Raw genomic sequence first — 14,965 nt, 5'->3', positions numbered from 1 at the left:
CAGAAAGACCGCTACTGTCATCTGATCCTGAAGGGAGTCCAGTAGATCAAAGGTACTATCGATTGATAATCGGGTCTCTGATGTATCTCACAGCCAGCCATCCTGACATCATGTTTGCAGTCTGTCAATGTACTCATTTCCAGGCTAACCCTAAACTCTCTCATTTAATTGCTGTTAAACGTATTTTTAGATATCTGAAGGGATAACCAAAGTTAGGTATTTGGTATCCCAAACAATCAGAATTTGATCTTTATGCTTTTGCTGATAGTAATTATGGTGGAGATGACATAGACAAGAAATCCACGTCAACCGGTTGTTAGTTCCTTGGAGATCGTCTCATCTCATGGCAGTGTAAAAAACAACAAACAGTGTCCACCTCGACCGCCGAAGCAGAATATGTTGCCGCATCTGCTTGCTGCTCTCAGGTTATCTGGATGCAAAACCAGTTGCTGGATTACGGTTTGGAATTTCTTGACACTCCTATTTTCTGTGATAATGATGCGGCCATTGCAATTGTGAAAAACCCTGTTCAACACTCTAAAACCAAGCACATCGATATTAAAATTCATTTTATTCGTGACTGTTTCGATCGAAAATTGATTCATCTTAAACAAGTCTACACTGGCAACAATGTGATGGAATTATTTACAAAACCGGTCTAACAACAAAATTTAATGTGCTTGTGGGTTTTCTTAAAATGCTCCGTTTCGAGGATTGAGTCTTTTTTGGTATAAATTTGTACATATTTGTTTATTTCTGCACAAATTTAGGGGGAGAAAAATCAAAAAGACAAAAATAGTGTGTGTGCGTTAAAAAATCAAAATGTCAAAAATAGTGTGTGCGCGTTGTCTTTATTTAAAAAAAATAATTAAAAATTTATTCTCGCTTTTCAAAATTCATACTCGCTTAATATTACGTCAGTTGCTCAAGTTTGAAGGACATATACTTGTATATGGTTGGTCCCATGTTCTACTTGTAGTTTCACAGGATAACCATTTACTTAACAACTGAAAGAACCCGGGGCGATTATGATGTGTTTTGTGATTCGTATTATTTCACTTAAAATTATGTCGGTAACTCAGAGCTGGAATGACATGTGTAACATCCCCAAAATTTCGATCCAAATTTGAAAGCTTAGGAAAGTTGAGGGATCAAAAATAATATCAAAACAAGTCATGAGAAAATATTAAATAAGGAAATATAAGAAAAATAAGGAAATAAAAATATTTCCTAAGTTAAGTTTACTTAAATGAAAGAAATTTCATCCCACATTGGAAGATGTAAGAAAGTGGAAGCATTCCACTAAGGTGTAAATAAGGAAGATGGAATCCATCCCACATGGAAAGTGGTAAAGAAATGAAAGCTCTTTATAAAGAAGAGATTTTCCACAATAATATTCTTTTATGAATATCATGCACCAAGTGGTCCTAGCGGAGGGGGCGTAGCACCCGATGCGCACGCGCTCGGGCGAGGACGAGGGCGATGGCAATGGCGAAGGCGACGGCGACGGCGAAGGGCGTTGGGCGCAATGTGGCGCTTTGATGGCGCACTTTGAACTTAGTAATTTTGGACAACGAGAGTTAGACCAGAAGTAACAAGCTACAAAAGACGAGGGACTGAAAATGAAAAATAATATCCAGGGACCCATCGCGCTATGCGATGAGTCCAAGAAGACGGCCATCGCGTATCGCGATGGGCCGTGATGACTCAAGGACACGTGTCGTAATCTGGTGACACGTGGCAGCAGGCTGGGACACGTGGCAGACGTGTCAGGCCACGTGGCGACACGTGTCACACGTGTCAGGCCACGTGGTGACACGTGGCAACGTCTGATATCATGTGTCATCGCAATACGCGATGACCATGAGAAAGGGGCCCATCGCGTATCGATATGGGATCCAAAATTGGCTATAAATAGGGGGGATCGGATCATTTGCAGCACACCTCTCCACTCTCTCTCTAAAATTTACACTCTCTCTACCTCAGTTTGTGTGCCGAACATCGTTTTGCGTGCCATCGACCCGACAAATATTACCTCGTAATCAGTGCTAAATACTCGGTGCTTTCCTCGAAGTGCGTGCCACCCAAATATCTCGACATTTTGTCTCAAAGTACGTTCACGACCCGACGACATCTGAACATTGTCTCGAATTGCGTGCCAAGGAAAATTGATCAAGAGTGCCTCGATAGACGTGCATAGAGTAGAAGTGCTGCCCGTATAAACTTAGGAATATCTAACTCCGAATACTCGTGCGAGGTAAGGGGTTCTGCCTAAGTTATTATATTATTATTATAATGGCTTAGACCATAGTCGGAGATATAACCGAACCTTGATTACGATTGAGAACAAAATAACTTTTCTTAAGCAAAGATTATAGTTGAAATAGTATTTCTTTAATATTAAGAAATATAATATTCAAATAGTATATTTAAATAATGTTTCTTCTTGAAAAAGAAACTCAGTATAGACGTTTCTTCCCGAAGAAGAAACGTAGCATAAAGAAGAGGACTAAAGGTCCAAATTTTTTGAATAAACAAATGTTTTTATCAAGGTTAACGTTATACAAAATGGACTAAAGGTCTGAAGCTAGATCGTTGATCTAGTTATTTATACAAAGGTTATTCTCGTACTATAGGTCCTAGGTAACAAAACAAGAAGAAGGAAGCAGAAACCAGGAATCAGTATCAGAAACTGATTATAAACATAAAAGGTGAATACGCCCCAAACCTTTTATAATGAGTCTGAATGTTTGCATAGGATTTACGAATCCTTAAAACTTTGTGTATAATAATAAGAAACGGACACTCTGATTAAGAGTATGCATGTGTCTGGATCCAAACATACATCGTGACTCAGCATTTCCTCGAGGCCATGCATATCATCAACATGCCTCTGAAGGTCTACGGGACTGTTCAGAGAAATGATATTGTGTATATAATTAATTATACATAGTAGTTAGGGTAATTTGATCCCAATTTAGTTAGGTGCCTAATGAGTAGTCACAAATGTATTATTGTTGGTTTCACAAAGGTATTGAAAAAGAGATTTTAGAGTCAGCGTTATTCACCAGCTTTGTGCTGACGTATTTTCCCACCCATGTTACAGGGAAACAAGAAAGGTTAGAACATACAATCAAGAAGGAATAGAAGATTGGAGTTATAGTCATTAGATGTTATCTGATGGCTCAGATATTTTATTTCAAAATATTACAAAGAGTTATGGTTTCTAAAGAAATGTATTTAAAACATTGAACGGGTATTATAACCCGAGAGTTTAATAAGTTTTCAATATAATAATATTTTATTAAATACTTCCGCTGAAATAAAACCCGCAACTCTGATTTATTTACAAAACAGGTACCAATTATTGGTCACACGCCTAGGCCCTAAAGTGGGGTGTGACAGGTTGGTATCAGAGCCATCAATCTTAACGAATTAGGTATTTGATTATACCTAGGCTTTGATTAAGGATAAGTTTTGAAAACTTATTATACGAATATTGATTCAAGCAAACAAGATACTTAGTTGAAAAGTATCAAGAAATCATTCATAACTAATACGGATAACATATAACAAATAAGATAGGAGCGTCTACCTATCCCTAAATCTAACCTCGCGCAGATGTCCGATTGTTAATCTAGCGAAGAATCCGTTAAGCCTTGATCTGGTAAAGGAAAAGGATTTATGGGAACGTCTTTTCTCCCAATTCCTATATCTAGTGATGAAAGTACATGTCAAACAAAAATGGAGGAAGATTCGGATTCATATGATTCTGACATTCCACTAGCTCAGATAATTCCAAACACATATGGAGCAGGATCAAGTAGATCCAAGAAACCAACGATGTCAAGAGAAAAAGAAGAAATAACTTATCCGGAAGAATATCCTCGGAAACAAGAATATATTCCGACAACTCAAGATTTTCACGTTGCTCACAATGAAGAAACAATGAAAGAAATGGAGGTGGAAGAAAAAGAAAAGGAGGCTATCAAGAAAGATAGCAAGATTAAGAAATTAGTCATTCGCGGGAAGAAATAAAACCTTAGAAATTGTAGAGAGTATAATTGTAACAAACGTGCACTCTTGTAACTATAATAAGATGAATAAAAGATATGTTTTAAATTCTTCGAATATTTGACTTATCTTTTAAAATTTTATTGTAGTATGTCAAGAGAAGAAAGTGCAAACTCTCACAATAGTCCTCCCAAGAAAATTGTAAATGTAGAAAACGTTGAAAATAAGGATAATGAAATTCCCGCTCAATATATAAAGGGAATTCAAAAGATGATTAAGGAAGCTATCAATGACATATCTACAAGTCAAAGTCAACCAAAATCTAACAAGAGAAGTCGAAGTAAGTCTGTTCCTTCAAGAAAGGAGGAAGCTTATGATAGCTCTACGTCTGATAATCAATTAAAGAATAAGAAACGAAAGAAACTCAAAATCGGTGGATGTTCATTCAAAGACTTCAAGTATTATGGACCAAAGGAGTTTTACGGAGATAAAGGAGCCATCACAACCGTGAGGTGGCTTGAGGAGATGGAAACAATAGTGATAACAAGTAAGTGTACTAATGAAGAGAAGATTCAGTATTCCGCCTTAATGTTTAAAGGAGAGGCGCATGAGTGGTGGAATGCTCTGTTGATGAGCAAAGGGAGAGAAGTGATGTATAACTTAAGTTAGGAAACATTCAAAGGTCTAATATTGAAGAAATTTTGCCCAACTCATGAAATGGATAGAATTCAAACTGAGTTATGGAATCACAAGGTTGTTGGCACAAATCTTAGGGAATATAACACTAAATTCCTAGAATACTGCCGACTGGTTCCATATCTAGTAACTCCGGAATATAACAAAGTAACTTGTTACATATATGGACTACCAAGAGAAATAAGAGATATGGTACGATCCAATATGCCAGAAACAGTTGATTCGGCTATGGAATTGGCCGGATACTTAATCAACAGCATGATAAGGAATCAAGAAGAAGAAAAGATGAAAGATAAAGAGATTAAGAAACCAAAAGATTCCGAGAAGTTAGGAAAGGAAGAAAGTACTTCCAAGTCAGCATGTAAGACTTGTGGGAGAAAACATACTGGAAAGTGTCGACTAGAAAATACGAACAATTGTGCATACTGCAAGAGAGCAGGACACACAATAGAAGAATGTCGTAAGAAGCTAGGAGTATGTTTTACATGTGGGGAAACGAGTCACTTCAAGACTGAATGCCCGAAAAGAAAAGCTAGTCAAGACTAATGAATAACAAGATCATATCAAAGAAACGTAAAATAGATTAGCTAACTTTTATATAATAATTGTAACTCATTTTCAAACGAGAAGTTTTGTAATCAAAGAAGGGTATTTAAGTCCCTAAGTTATAAATGAAATATTAGCATATAGATCGTGTTAAATACACAATAATACTTATACTCGTAAACCTCTAAAGAACAATCAAGAGGTTCAAAAGTTGAAAAGTTCATCCAAAACTTAGAACAAATAAAACGTTGAGAAAACTTATCATCTAGGAGGATGATATATCAACGTTAGAAGATATCTAAGGAAAATGTATTACCAAAAGGAATTTATGATTGACCACAAGATATTTAAGCAATACAGCTGATGAAATATACTACCTACCTAGTAAAGTTGATCAAAAAGTCAAAGAAAAAGAGCTCGAAGATATTCAAGAAATACAATCGCTAAATATAGCAAATGTGATTAAATTCAAAGTACAGGGGTACTGCTAGAATACAGAGAGCATCATCAAGGATAGAATAGATTCGATAGACTGAATCTAAACAACAACTTAATGGAATAGATTCGATAGACTGAATCAAAACAACAAAGTAGTTAACAACGGTAAATGTTTAGAATATAAACGGTAAGGTAAATAGTTAAACACAACTGATCACTGTGTTTATCAATTTATATTTACTAATGATATTTTGAATTATTGGCTGGTCACATCATTCAAGGATGTAAAGTTAGCAACAAAATAAAGACCATAGTCATCCTGCATATAGATTATAACAACAAGAACCAGATTTGATAGGATCTAATCATCAACCAAGACGTAAGAACTGTTCACACTTCAAACAACGAATCTCGAGGACGAGATTCATTCCAAGGTGGGGAGGATGTAACATCCCAAAATTTCGATCCAAATTTGATAACTTAGGAAAGTTGAGGGATCAAAAATAATATCAAAACAAGTCATGAGAAAATATTAAATAAGGAAATATAATAAAAAAAGGAAATAAAAATATTTCCTAAGTTAAGTTTACTTACATGAAAGAAAAGTCCATCCCACATTGGAAGATGTAAGAAAGTGGAAGCATTCCACTAAGGTGTAAATAAGGAAGATGGAATCCATCCCACATGGAAAGTGGTAAAAAATGGAAGCTCTTTAAAAAGAAGAGATTTTTCATAATAATATTCTTTTATGAGAACGGTACAATCCTCTCTCTCTCTCTCTTCTCTCGTACAATCCCAAACAGTCACAACCACCACCACTCCTCCTCCCCCTCAGGCCAAACGGTCACAACCACCACCACCCTCCGGCCTCTCTCAGGCCAACACCCCCGTACACAACCACCAAAATTCTCTCAGGTGAGTGACAGTTGCATCTCCGTACACAAACACCAAACGGTCAAAACCTCTCTCAGGCCAACACCCCCGTACCACCACCAAACGGTCACAACCACCACCACCCTCCGGCCTCTCTCAGGCCAACACCCCCGTACAGGCCGCCACTCCTCCTCCGGCCATTCTCTGGCCAACACCTCACGTTTCTACCTCCGGCCAATTTTGGGTAGCCCGACAAAATTTTCACAGAATATTCCACCCACACCGGCCACCGACATTACGGAATACACCCAACCTCTGTTTTAACAAACCCCGAACCCAGATCCGGTGGTAGTGAGAGTTTTCCGGTGAGTGACAGTTGCATCTCCGGCGGCTTCCAGTTGGTCTAGTGGACTGCTTGATTAGTTACGCGGGTTTACAGATCCGACATCTTCTCCGGCTGGAAAATCCGGCTTGCGGCAACCCCACAGATTACCCCAGATTATTGCTTTCTTCCCTTACCTTCCATTGTGTTGTTATTATTATTATTATTTTCAGTATTATTATTATTACTATTATTACAACCCACTATTATTAGTACTATTATTATTATTATTACCTATTATTATTATTATTATTATTATTATTATTATTATTATTATTATTATTATTATTATTATTATTATTATTATTATTATTATTATCGAGTGCCCTATTGCTTGCATTTGTGTGATTAGTGGCAACCATAGAGCGTAGGAACCATGACTATTACTTGAGACCATGTCCTGAAACGAGGGGTGTAGGAAAGAGTAAAGATAGGGAGCGTATATTGCGTTTGGCTTCTTGGAATGTAGGAACATTAAATGGTAAGTTGCTAGAATTGGTAGATGTGCTTAAAAGACGTAGGGTTCAGATAGCATGCCTCCAGGAGACTAAGTGGAAAGGACATAGAGGGGCTGAGTGTAATGGGTATAAGTTGTGGTACTCGGGGTCTGATGGAGCTAGGAATGGAGTGGGGTTTCTAGTGGCTAAGGAAATACACACTAGTGTGGTGGAGGTGATAAGACATAATGACAGGATTATGGTGTTGAAATTAGTACTAAGAGAGGAAGTAGTGGCAGTAGTCTCCGCCTACGCGCCTCATGTAGGCCTAGGGGATCAGGAAAAGAGAGAATTTTGGGATTGCCTAGACGCAGTGGTAGGGGGCTTACCTAGGGGGGAGAGGATTTGCATAGGAGGTGACTTTAATGAACACATTGGTAAGGCTAACGATGGTTTTCAAGCCGTACATGGGGGTTTTGGTTTTGGTGATAGGAATGAGACCGGAACAGATCTTCTAGAGTTTGCGGTGGCACATGACCTAGGTATTATAAATTCTTATTTTAGGAAACAAGATTCTCATTTAATCACTTTTAGCAGTGGCGGACGCGACACGCAAATTGACTACCTTTTGATGAGGCAAGGAGACCGACGTTGGTGGAAGGACTGCAAAGTCATTCCTGGGGAGGCAGTTGTGACTCAACATCGACTACTTGTGACTGATATAGCCTTCAGAAATAAGCTGACTGTTCGAGAGAAGAAAGGTACACCGAGAATTCGATGGGGAAAATTGAAGGACGAAAATCTCCTACTGTTTAAGGATAAACTCATACTGCATACGCTGGCTTGACTAAATGGGGACTCAACTCATATATGGGAAGCTATGGAGACAAAGATCATCCAAGTAGCAAAGGAGACTCTCGGGGTCACAACAGGAAAGACAAGTGGGCATAAGGAGTCTTGGTGGTGGAATGACGCAGTGCAAGACAAGATAAAGGACAAACAAGGATTTTTTAGGGAGCTAATGAGGTGCACGAATGAGGAAGAGCGAGTGGAATTGAGGGACAACTACAAAACGGCCAAGATAGAGGCGAAGAAGGCAGTGGCGGAAGCAAAGAAGGCGGCCTTTAAACGGATGTATGAAAGTCTAGAAACAAAAGAGGGGGAACATGCTATGTTTAAGATTGCCAAAGCCAGGGAGCGTAGAAGGCAAGATCTAGGACCGGTGAGGTTCATAAAGGATACAGATGGGCATGTACTGGTCAAGGAGCAGGACATCAAGCTAAGATGGCAAACATACTTCCACAATCTTTTTAACAATGGGAGAGCTTACCAAGAAGAACAGACAACACAAACTTTCAACGACAACAATCGAATAACTGCTACTGCCGACGGATCACACGAGAGGAGGTGAAGGATGCACTTAGGAGGATGGGAAGGTCTAAGGCGGTTGGCCCAGACAACATACCCATCGAGGTGTGGAAGTGTCTGGGGGAGGAAGGAGTCATGTGGTTAACTACTCTATTCAATAGTATTCTCAAATCAGGTAAGATGCCAGACCAGTGGAGGAGCAGCGTTGTAGTTCCTATCTATAAGAACAAAGGAGACGCCCAATGTTGTGGTAACTACCGAGGAATCAAACTACTAAGTCATACTATGAAGCTATGGGAAAGAGTGATTGAGGTTAGACTTAGACGAGAAACTCAGGTTACAGTCAACCAATTTGGTTTCATGCCGGGGCGTTCCACCACAGAGGCAATACACCTTATAAGAAGATTAATGGAAAAGTATAGGGAGAAGAAGCGTGATCTACATATGGTGTTTATTGACCTAGAAAAGGCCTACGACAGTGTGCCACGACAGGTGCTCTGGGAGTGCTTGGAGGGTAGAAGAGTGCCAAGGAAATACATAGAGATAATTATGGATATGTATACCAGGAGTGAAACAAGTGTCCGTGCGCCAGTGGGGGATACTGATTTCTTTCCTGTAGAGGTAGGTCTTCACCAGGGGTCAGCGTTGAGCCCGTTTCTTTTTGCAGTAGTCTTGGATGAGTTGTCAAAGTTGATTCAGGGGACTCTCCCGTGGTGCATGATGTTCGCAGACGATATTGTGTTACTTGCTGAGAAAAAACAAGATCTAAACATGAGGCTTGAGGAGTGGCGAACAGCCTTAGAGACAAAAGGTTTAAAGATTAGCCGATCTAAGACGGAGTACCTCCACTGTGATTTTGGTGGGATAAACGACAATGAAGATGCACAGATCACAATTGAAGGGCAGGTGGTCCCGCAGGTAACGAAGTTCAAGTATTTAGGATCATTTGTACAGAGCGATGGGGAATTAGACAGTGATGTGACCCACCGAGTTCAGGTAGGATGGTGTAGATGGAAAGCAGCCACATGTATATTGTGCGACAAGAGTTTCCCGACTAAACTAAAGGGAAAATTCTATAGGGTGGCAGTTAGACCTGCAATGCTATATGGAACAGATTGTTGGGCCATCAAGAAGGCACAAGTGCGGAAGATGGAGGTAGCAGAAATGAGAATGCTACGTTGGATGTGTGGGCACATAAGGCTAGACCGAATAAGAAACGTTGTGTTTCGCGAGAGATTAGGGGTGGCGAACATAGCAGACAAGATAAGAGAGTGGAGACTGAGATGGTTTGGACATGTAAAGAGAAGACAGACGACGAATCCTATTAGATCCGTAGAAAACATTACTATAGAGGGGAGGAGGGGTAGAGGACGACCGAAATTGACTTGGGATGAGAGGATTAGGCATGATTTGATAGACCTAAACCTCTCCGAGGACATGGTTGAGGATAGGAATTCGTGGAGAAGTAGAATTAAAGTTAAGGATTTTTAGAGAGAATTGAATACCTTAGGGCTTAGACTTTACTTATTTAGGTCACATACCATAATGGTATTTCCCTTACATATATTATTATTATTATTATTATTAGCTTTTATATAGCTGTTAAACTGTGAACTTATTATTAATATTATTATAATTAGTAGTAGTTTTTATATAACTGTTAAACTTTGATTTCCTTTATTTTGCTTCATACACATGTACTTAGAGCCGAGGGTCTCTCTGGAAGCCACCTCTTTATTCCTTTGGATAGAGGTACGGTGTGCCTACATCCCACCCTCCCCAGACCCTACTTATAGCTTTGCTGTCGGTGGGATTTCACTGGGCATGATTGATTGATTGAATATTCTTTTATGAATATCATGCACCAAGTGGTCCTAGCAGAAGGTGCGTAGCACCCGATGCGCACGCGCTTGGGCGAGGACGATGACGATGGCGAAGGCGACGGCGAAGGGCGTTGGGCACAATGTGGCGCTTTGATGGCGCACTTTGCACTTCGCACGCTCGCATTACCGCGAGCCGCTTTAAGAGCCGCCTTAGTATTTTTGGACAATGAGAGTTAGACCAGAAGTAACAAGCTACAAAAGACGAGGGAATGAAAACCAAAAATAATATCCAGGGACCCATCGCGCTACGCGATGAATCAAAGAAGATGGCCATCATGTATCGCGATGGGCCGTGATGACTCAGAGACACGTGTCACACTCTGGTGACACGTGGCAGCAGGCCGTGACACGTGTCACCAGAGTGTGACACGTGGCAGATGTGTCAGGCCACGTGGCGACACGTGGCAACGTATGATAACATGTGTCATCGCGATACGCGATGACCATGATAGAGAGGAGCCCATCGCGTATCGCGATGGGATCCAAAATTGGCTATAAATAGGGGGGTCGGCTCATTTGCAGCACACCTCTCCACTCTCTCCCTAAAATTTACACTCTCTCTACCTCGGTTTGCGTGCCGAAAATCGTTTTGCGTGCCACCGACCCGACAAATATTACCTCATAATTCGTGCCAAATACCCGGTGTTTTCCTCGAAGTGCGTGCAACCCAAATAACCCAACATTTTTTCTCAAAGTACGTGCACAACCGGCGACATCTGAACATTGTCTCGAATTGCGTGCCAAGGAAAATTGATCAAGAGTGCCTCGATAGACGTGCATAGAGTAGAAGTGCTGCCCATATAAACTTAGGAATATCTAACTCCGAATACACGTGCGAGGTAAGGGGTTCTGCCTAAGTTATTATATTATTATTATAAATGGCTTAGACCATAGTCGGATATATAGACGAACCTTGATTATGATTAAGAATAAAATAACTTTTCTTAAGCAAAGGTTATAGTTAAAGTAATATTTCTTTATTATTAAGAAATATAATGTTCATAAAGAAAGAATATAAATTTAATGTTTCTTCTTGAAGAAGAAACATAGTAAACAAGCAAAAGGACTAAAGGTCCAAATGTTTTGAATAAACAAATGTTTTTATCAATGTTAACGCTATACAAAAGGGACTAAAGGTCTGAAGCTAGATCGTTGATCTAGTTATTTATACAAAGGTTATTCTCGTACTATAGGTCCGAGGTAACCAAACAAGAAGAAGGAAACAGAAACCAAGAATCAGTATCAGAAACTGATTATAAATAGAAAAGGTGAATACGCCCCAAACCTTTTATAATGAGTCTGAATGTTTGCATAGGATTTACGAATCCTTAAAACTTTGTGTACAATAATAAGAAACGGACACTCTGATTAAGAGTATACATGTGTCTGGATCCAAATATACATGGTGACTCGGCATTTCCCCGAAGCCATGCATATCATCAACATGCCTCTGAAGGTCTACGGGACTGTCCAGAGAAATGATATTGTGTATATAATTAATTGTACATGGTACTTAGGGTAATTTAATCCCAATTTAGTTGGGTGCCTAATGAGTAGTCACAAAGGTATTATTGTTGATTTTACAAAGGTATTGAAAAGAGATTTTAGAGTCAACGCTATTTACCAGCTTTGTGCTGACGTATTTTCCCACCCATGTTATAGGGAAACATTAAAGGTTAGAACATACAAGCAAGAAGGAAAAGAAGATTGGAGTTATAGTCATTAGATGCTATCTGATGGCTCAGATATTTTATTTCAAAATATTACAAAGAGATATGTTTTCTAAAGAAATGTATTTAAAACATTGAACGGGTATTATAACCCGAGAGTTTAGTAAGTTTTCAATATAATAATATTTTATTAAAGACTTCCGCTGAAATAAAACCCGAAACTCTGATTTATTTACAAAACAGGTACCAATTATTGGTCACACGCCTAGGCCCTAAAGTGGGGTGTGACAACATGTGTTTTCATGCATGTTTGGTCTGGTTAACCACTTGTGATTATAATGGATAGCCATTTACTTGAAGTTTTAAAGTGACCGGGATGACTGAATTTTTAACACATGTGTTTTACTTAACTCCCAGGGAAGTGATATTGCTATTCAGTTAACGGCTTTTTAGAAGCTTCAAAAATTTTCAAAATGAGAATTGATCCAACCTTTGGAAAGTGATATATAAATTTTTTCCGTGTACCTAACGGGTGAAGTTATTAAGCTTAAAAGGCTATAGAACAGTCATTGATGTGTATGGTAGCTTTCCATGATGCGTAAAAGTTAAAGTGATATAAACTAAATTTGCTAAACTTAATGTGGAAAGTCATTTTGAAGACATGTGCATGTCTCCAGACACATCTCTCCGAATGATAGGCAGAAAAGCAACTACCCAGTTATACACGAGCCCGTTAGTGTCTTGATCACCAAAAATATTGTATTATGTTAGCAAAAAAAAAATCTTGAAGCGCTTTTCTCTTAGTCTAATCATTCTATCAAAATTCTTGTTTTCAAAAGCTTAAAGGGTCAAACTAGAGCTACAGAGATGGAGGCAAAAAAATAAGTCATGTCATATCTCGAATGAAAGGCCTGTAAGTCCAACGCTCAACCTTAAAGCTTAAAATGTTTACTATCTATAAAAAAATTTTATCAAGCACTAGGGGGTTGGAGTCAAATTGGGGTGATCTGGGGAAAGCCAAATACGCTTTAGATAGGAGGCATCACAGGTCCATGAGTGATGTCCATCTAAGCTTTATGCCGAACTGAACCTTAATCATATCACTGATGCAATGAAAATCATGCTAAGTATGTTATACCTGCTATCAACCTGTCTCTTATGTCATAATAACGCTGAACATGAATCCTTGTGACAGCCTCTTAAACGATATGATTCCATGTTCGGATCTTTTCATGAAAGGGCGGTGTTTTTACTAAAACTGAAATTTGATCCCGACTTTATAAAATTCAAGGGAGTTATTATGTATATTATTGTGGCTTTATTTTTCTTGTTATTGGTTAAGTTTATTTTGTTTTGTCTTGCCTATTTTATTGATTTATTTATTTTTTCTCGAAATTACTCTCCTCGAAACGCCTGTGTAAACTGAGCTTACTTTTGAAATTGGGCTTTGAAAAACTTTTGGGTCTTTGTTCTGCTTGGACATATTCTACTTGGGCTATTCACTGGTTTGAGCCCATCTAATGTTCTCTGCCCGACTCTGTTATAATATAAATGGTATTAAGGTTTTGTTTTATCATTCATATTATTTTCACAAAACCAAAAACCTTCATCTCTCTCAAGCCTTTCTAACCGAAATCAAAACCATCATCACTAACCATCATTTAGAGTGTTCTTATTTGATTATCAGGTATTGGACAAGGACATGTGAGATCTATGTACAGACAGAGGCTTAATTAAGGCTGCCATGAACTAACTTCATGGATAATCTGATGAATTATAGTAGATTCTTGAGTAATTAGGGGTTTTGGTGGACGTCTTATGGTTTAATTAAGCGTTTTCGGTTGATCTTTATAAAACTGTTGCAGGTTTAATGGAGGTGTTATAGGGATCTCAGTAGGTTGAAGATGATTACACGTTTACCAAGGTGGAAACCAAGGGGTTCTTTGTCCCCAGCTGTCAAGGAGTTATCGGTTGACTTTCGTTGACCGAGAACCCCTATTTTGACAGAAAACTTCGTTCTCGGTTAAGTCTTGACCGAGAACCCTCGTCTCGGTTAAATGTTGACCGAGAACCCCAGTTCTCGGTTAGCTTCATTGATTTTTGTTGATTTTCGTTGACCAAAATCTAATTTGTTGACCGAGAACTCACCATGTTGACCAAGATCTCTCTAGATGGGCTTAATTCTCACTGATTGGGCCTCAACCTATACTGTGTTGTGTACTTGGGCCATCAAATGCTCCTTGGGCTCTCAAATGAGTTCTCTTTGGGCTTGTTTCCGTCTTGTGGCCTAAATTTCTCATAAATCATAGACCTTTCTTTAAATACTATCAAGGTAGTCTATTTATTATCTAATTTGATACGTTTGGTGCAGAAATGGCCGATCAGAATTCGTTGAAGTTTGTTGATACACATAACATAGCTGGTCATCTGTTTGATCCACCCATTGCCCACAAGGAGTTCAAGTCGATGATAGTTGGACTCAATACTTGCAGGATCTCTCATGCTCTTTGAGAGAACCCCGTCATATGCAAAAAGATGGTTACCGGCTTTTGGAACAATGCGTCAATTAATCCACGAGGGCCAGACGGAGTTGTGTCAATTGACTCCAAAGTACAGAAAAAGCCAGTCGTTATTACTGAGGCCATTGTCAGAGAAGTG

Source organism: Bidens hawaiensis, unplaced genomic scaffold (genome assembly GCF_021521415.1).
Source record: "Bidens hawaiensis isolate Kalapana, Puna unplaced genomic scaffold, B.hawaiensis_p1.1 tig00016869_1, whole genome shotgun sequence".
NCBI classification, from domain to species: domain Eukaryota; kingdom Viridiplantae; phylum Streptophyta; class Magnoliopsida; order Asterales; family Asteraceae; genus Bidens; species Bidens hawaiensis.
The sequence above is the reverse complement of the archived record's forward strand: the minus strand, read 5'-3'. Positions refer to the sequence as shown.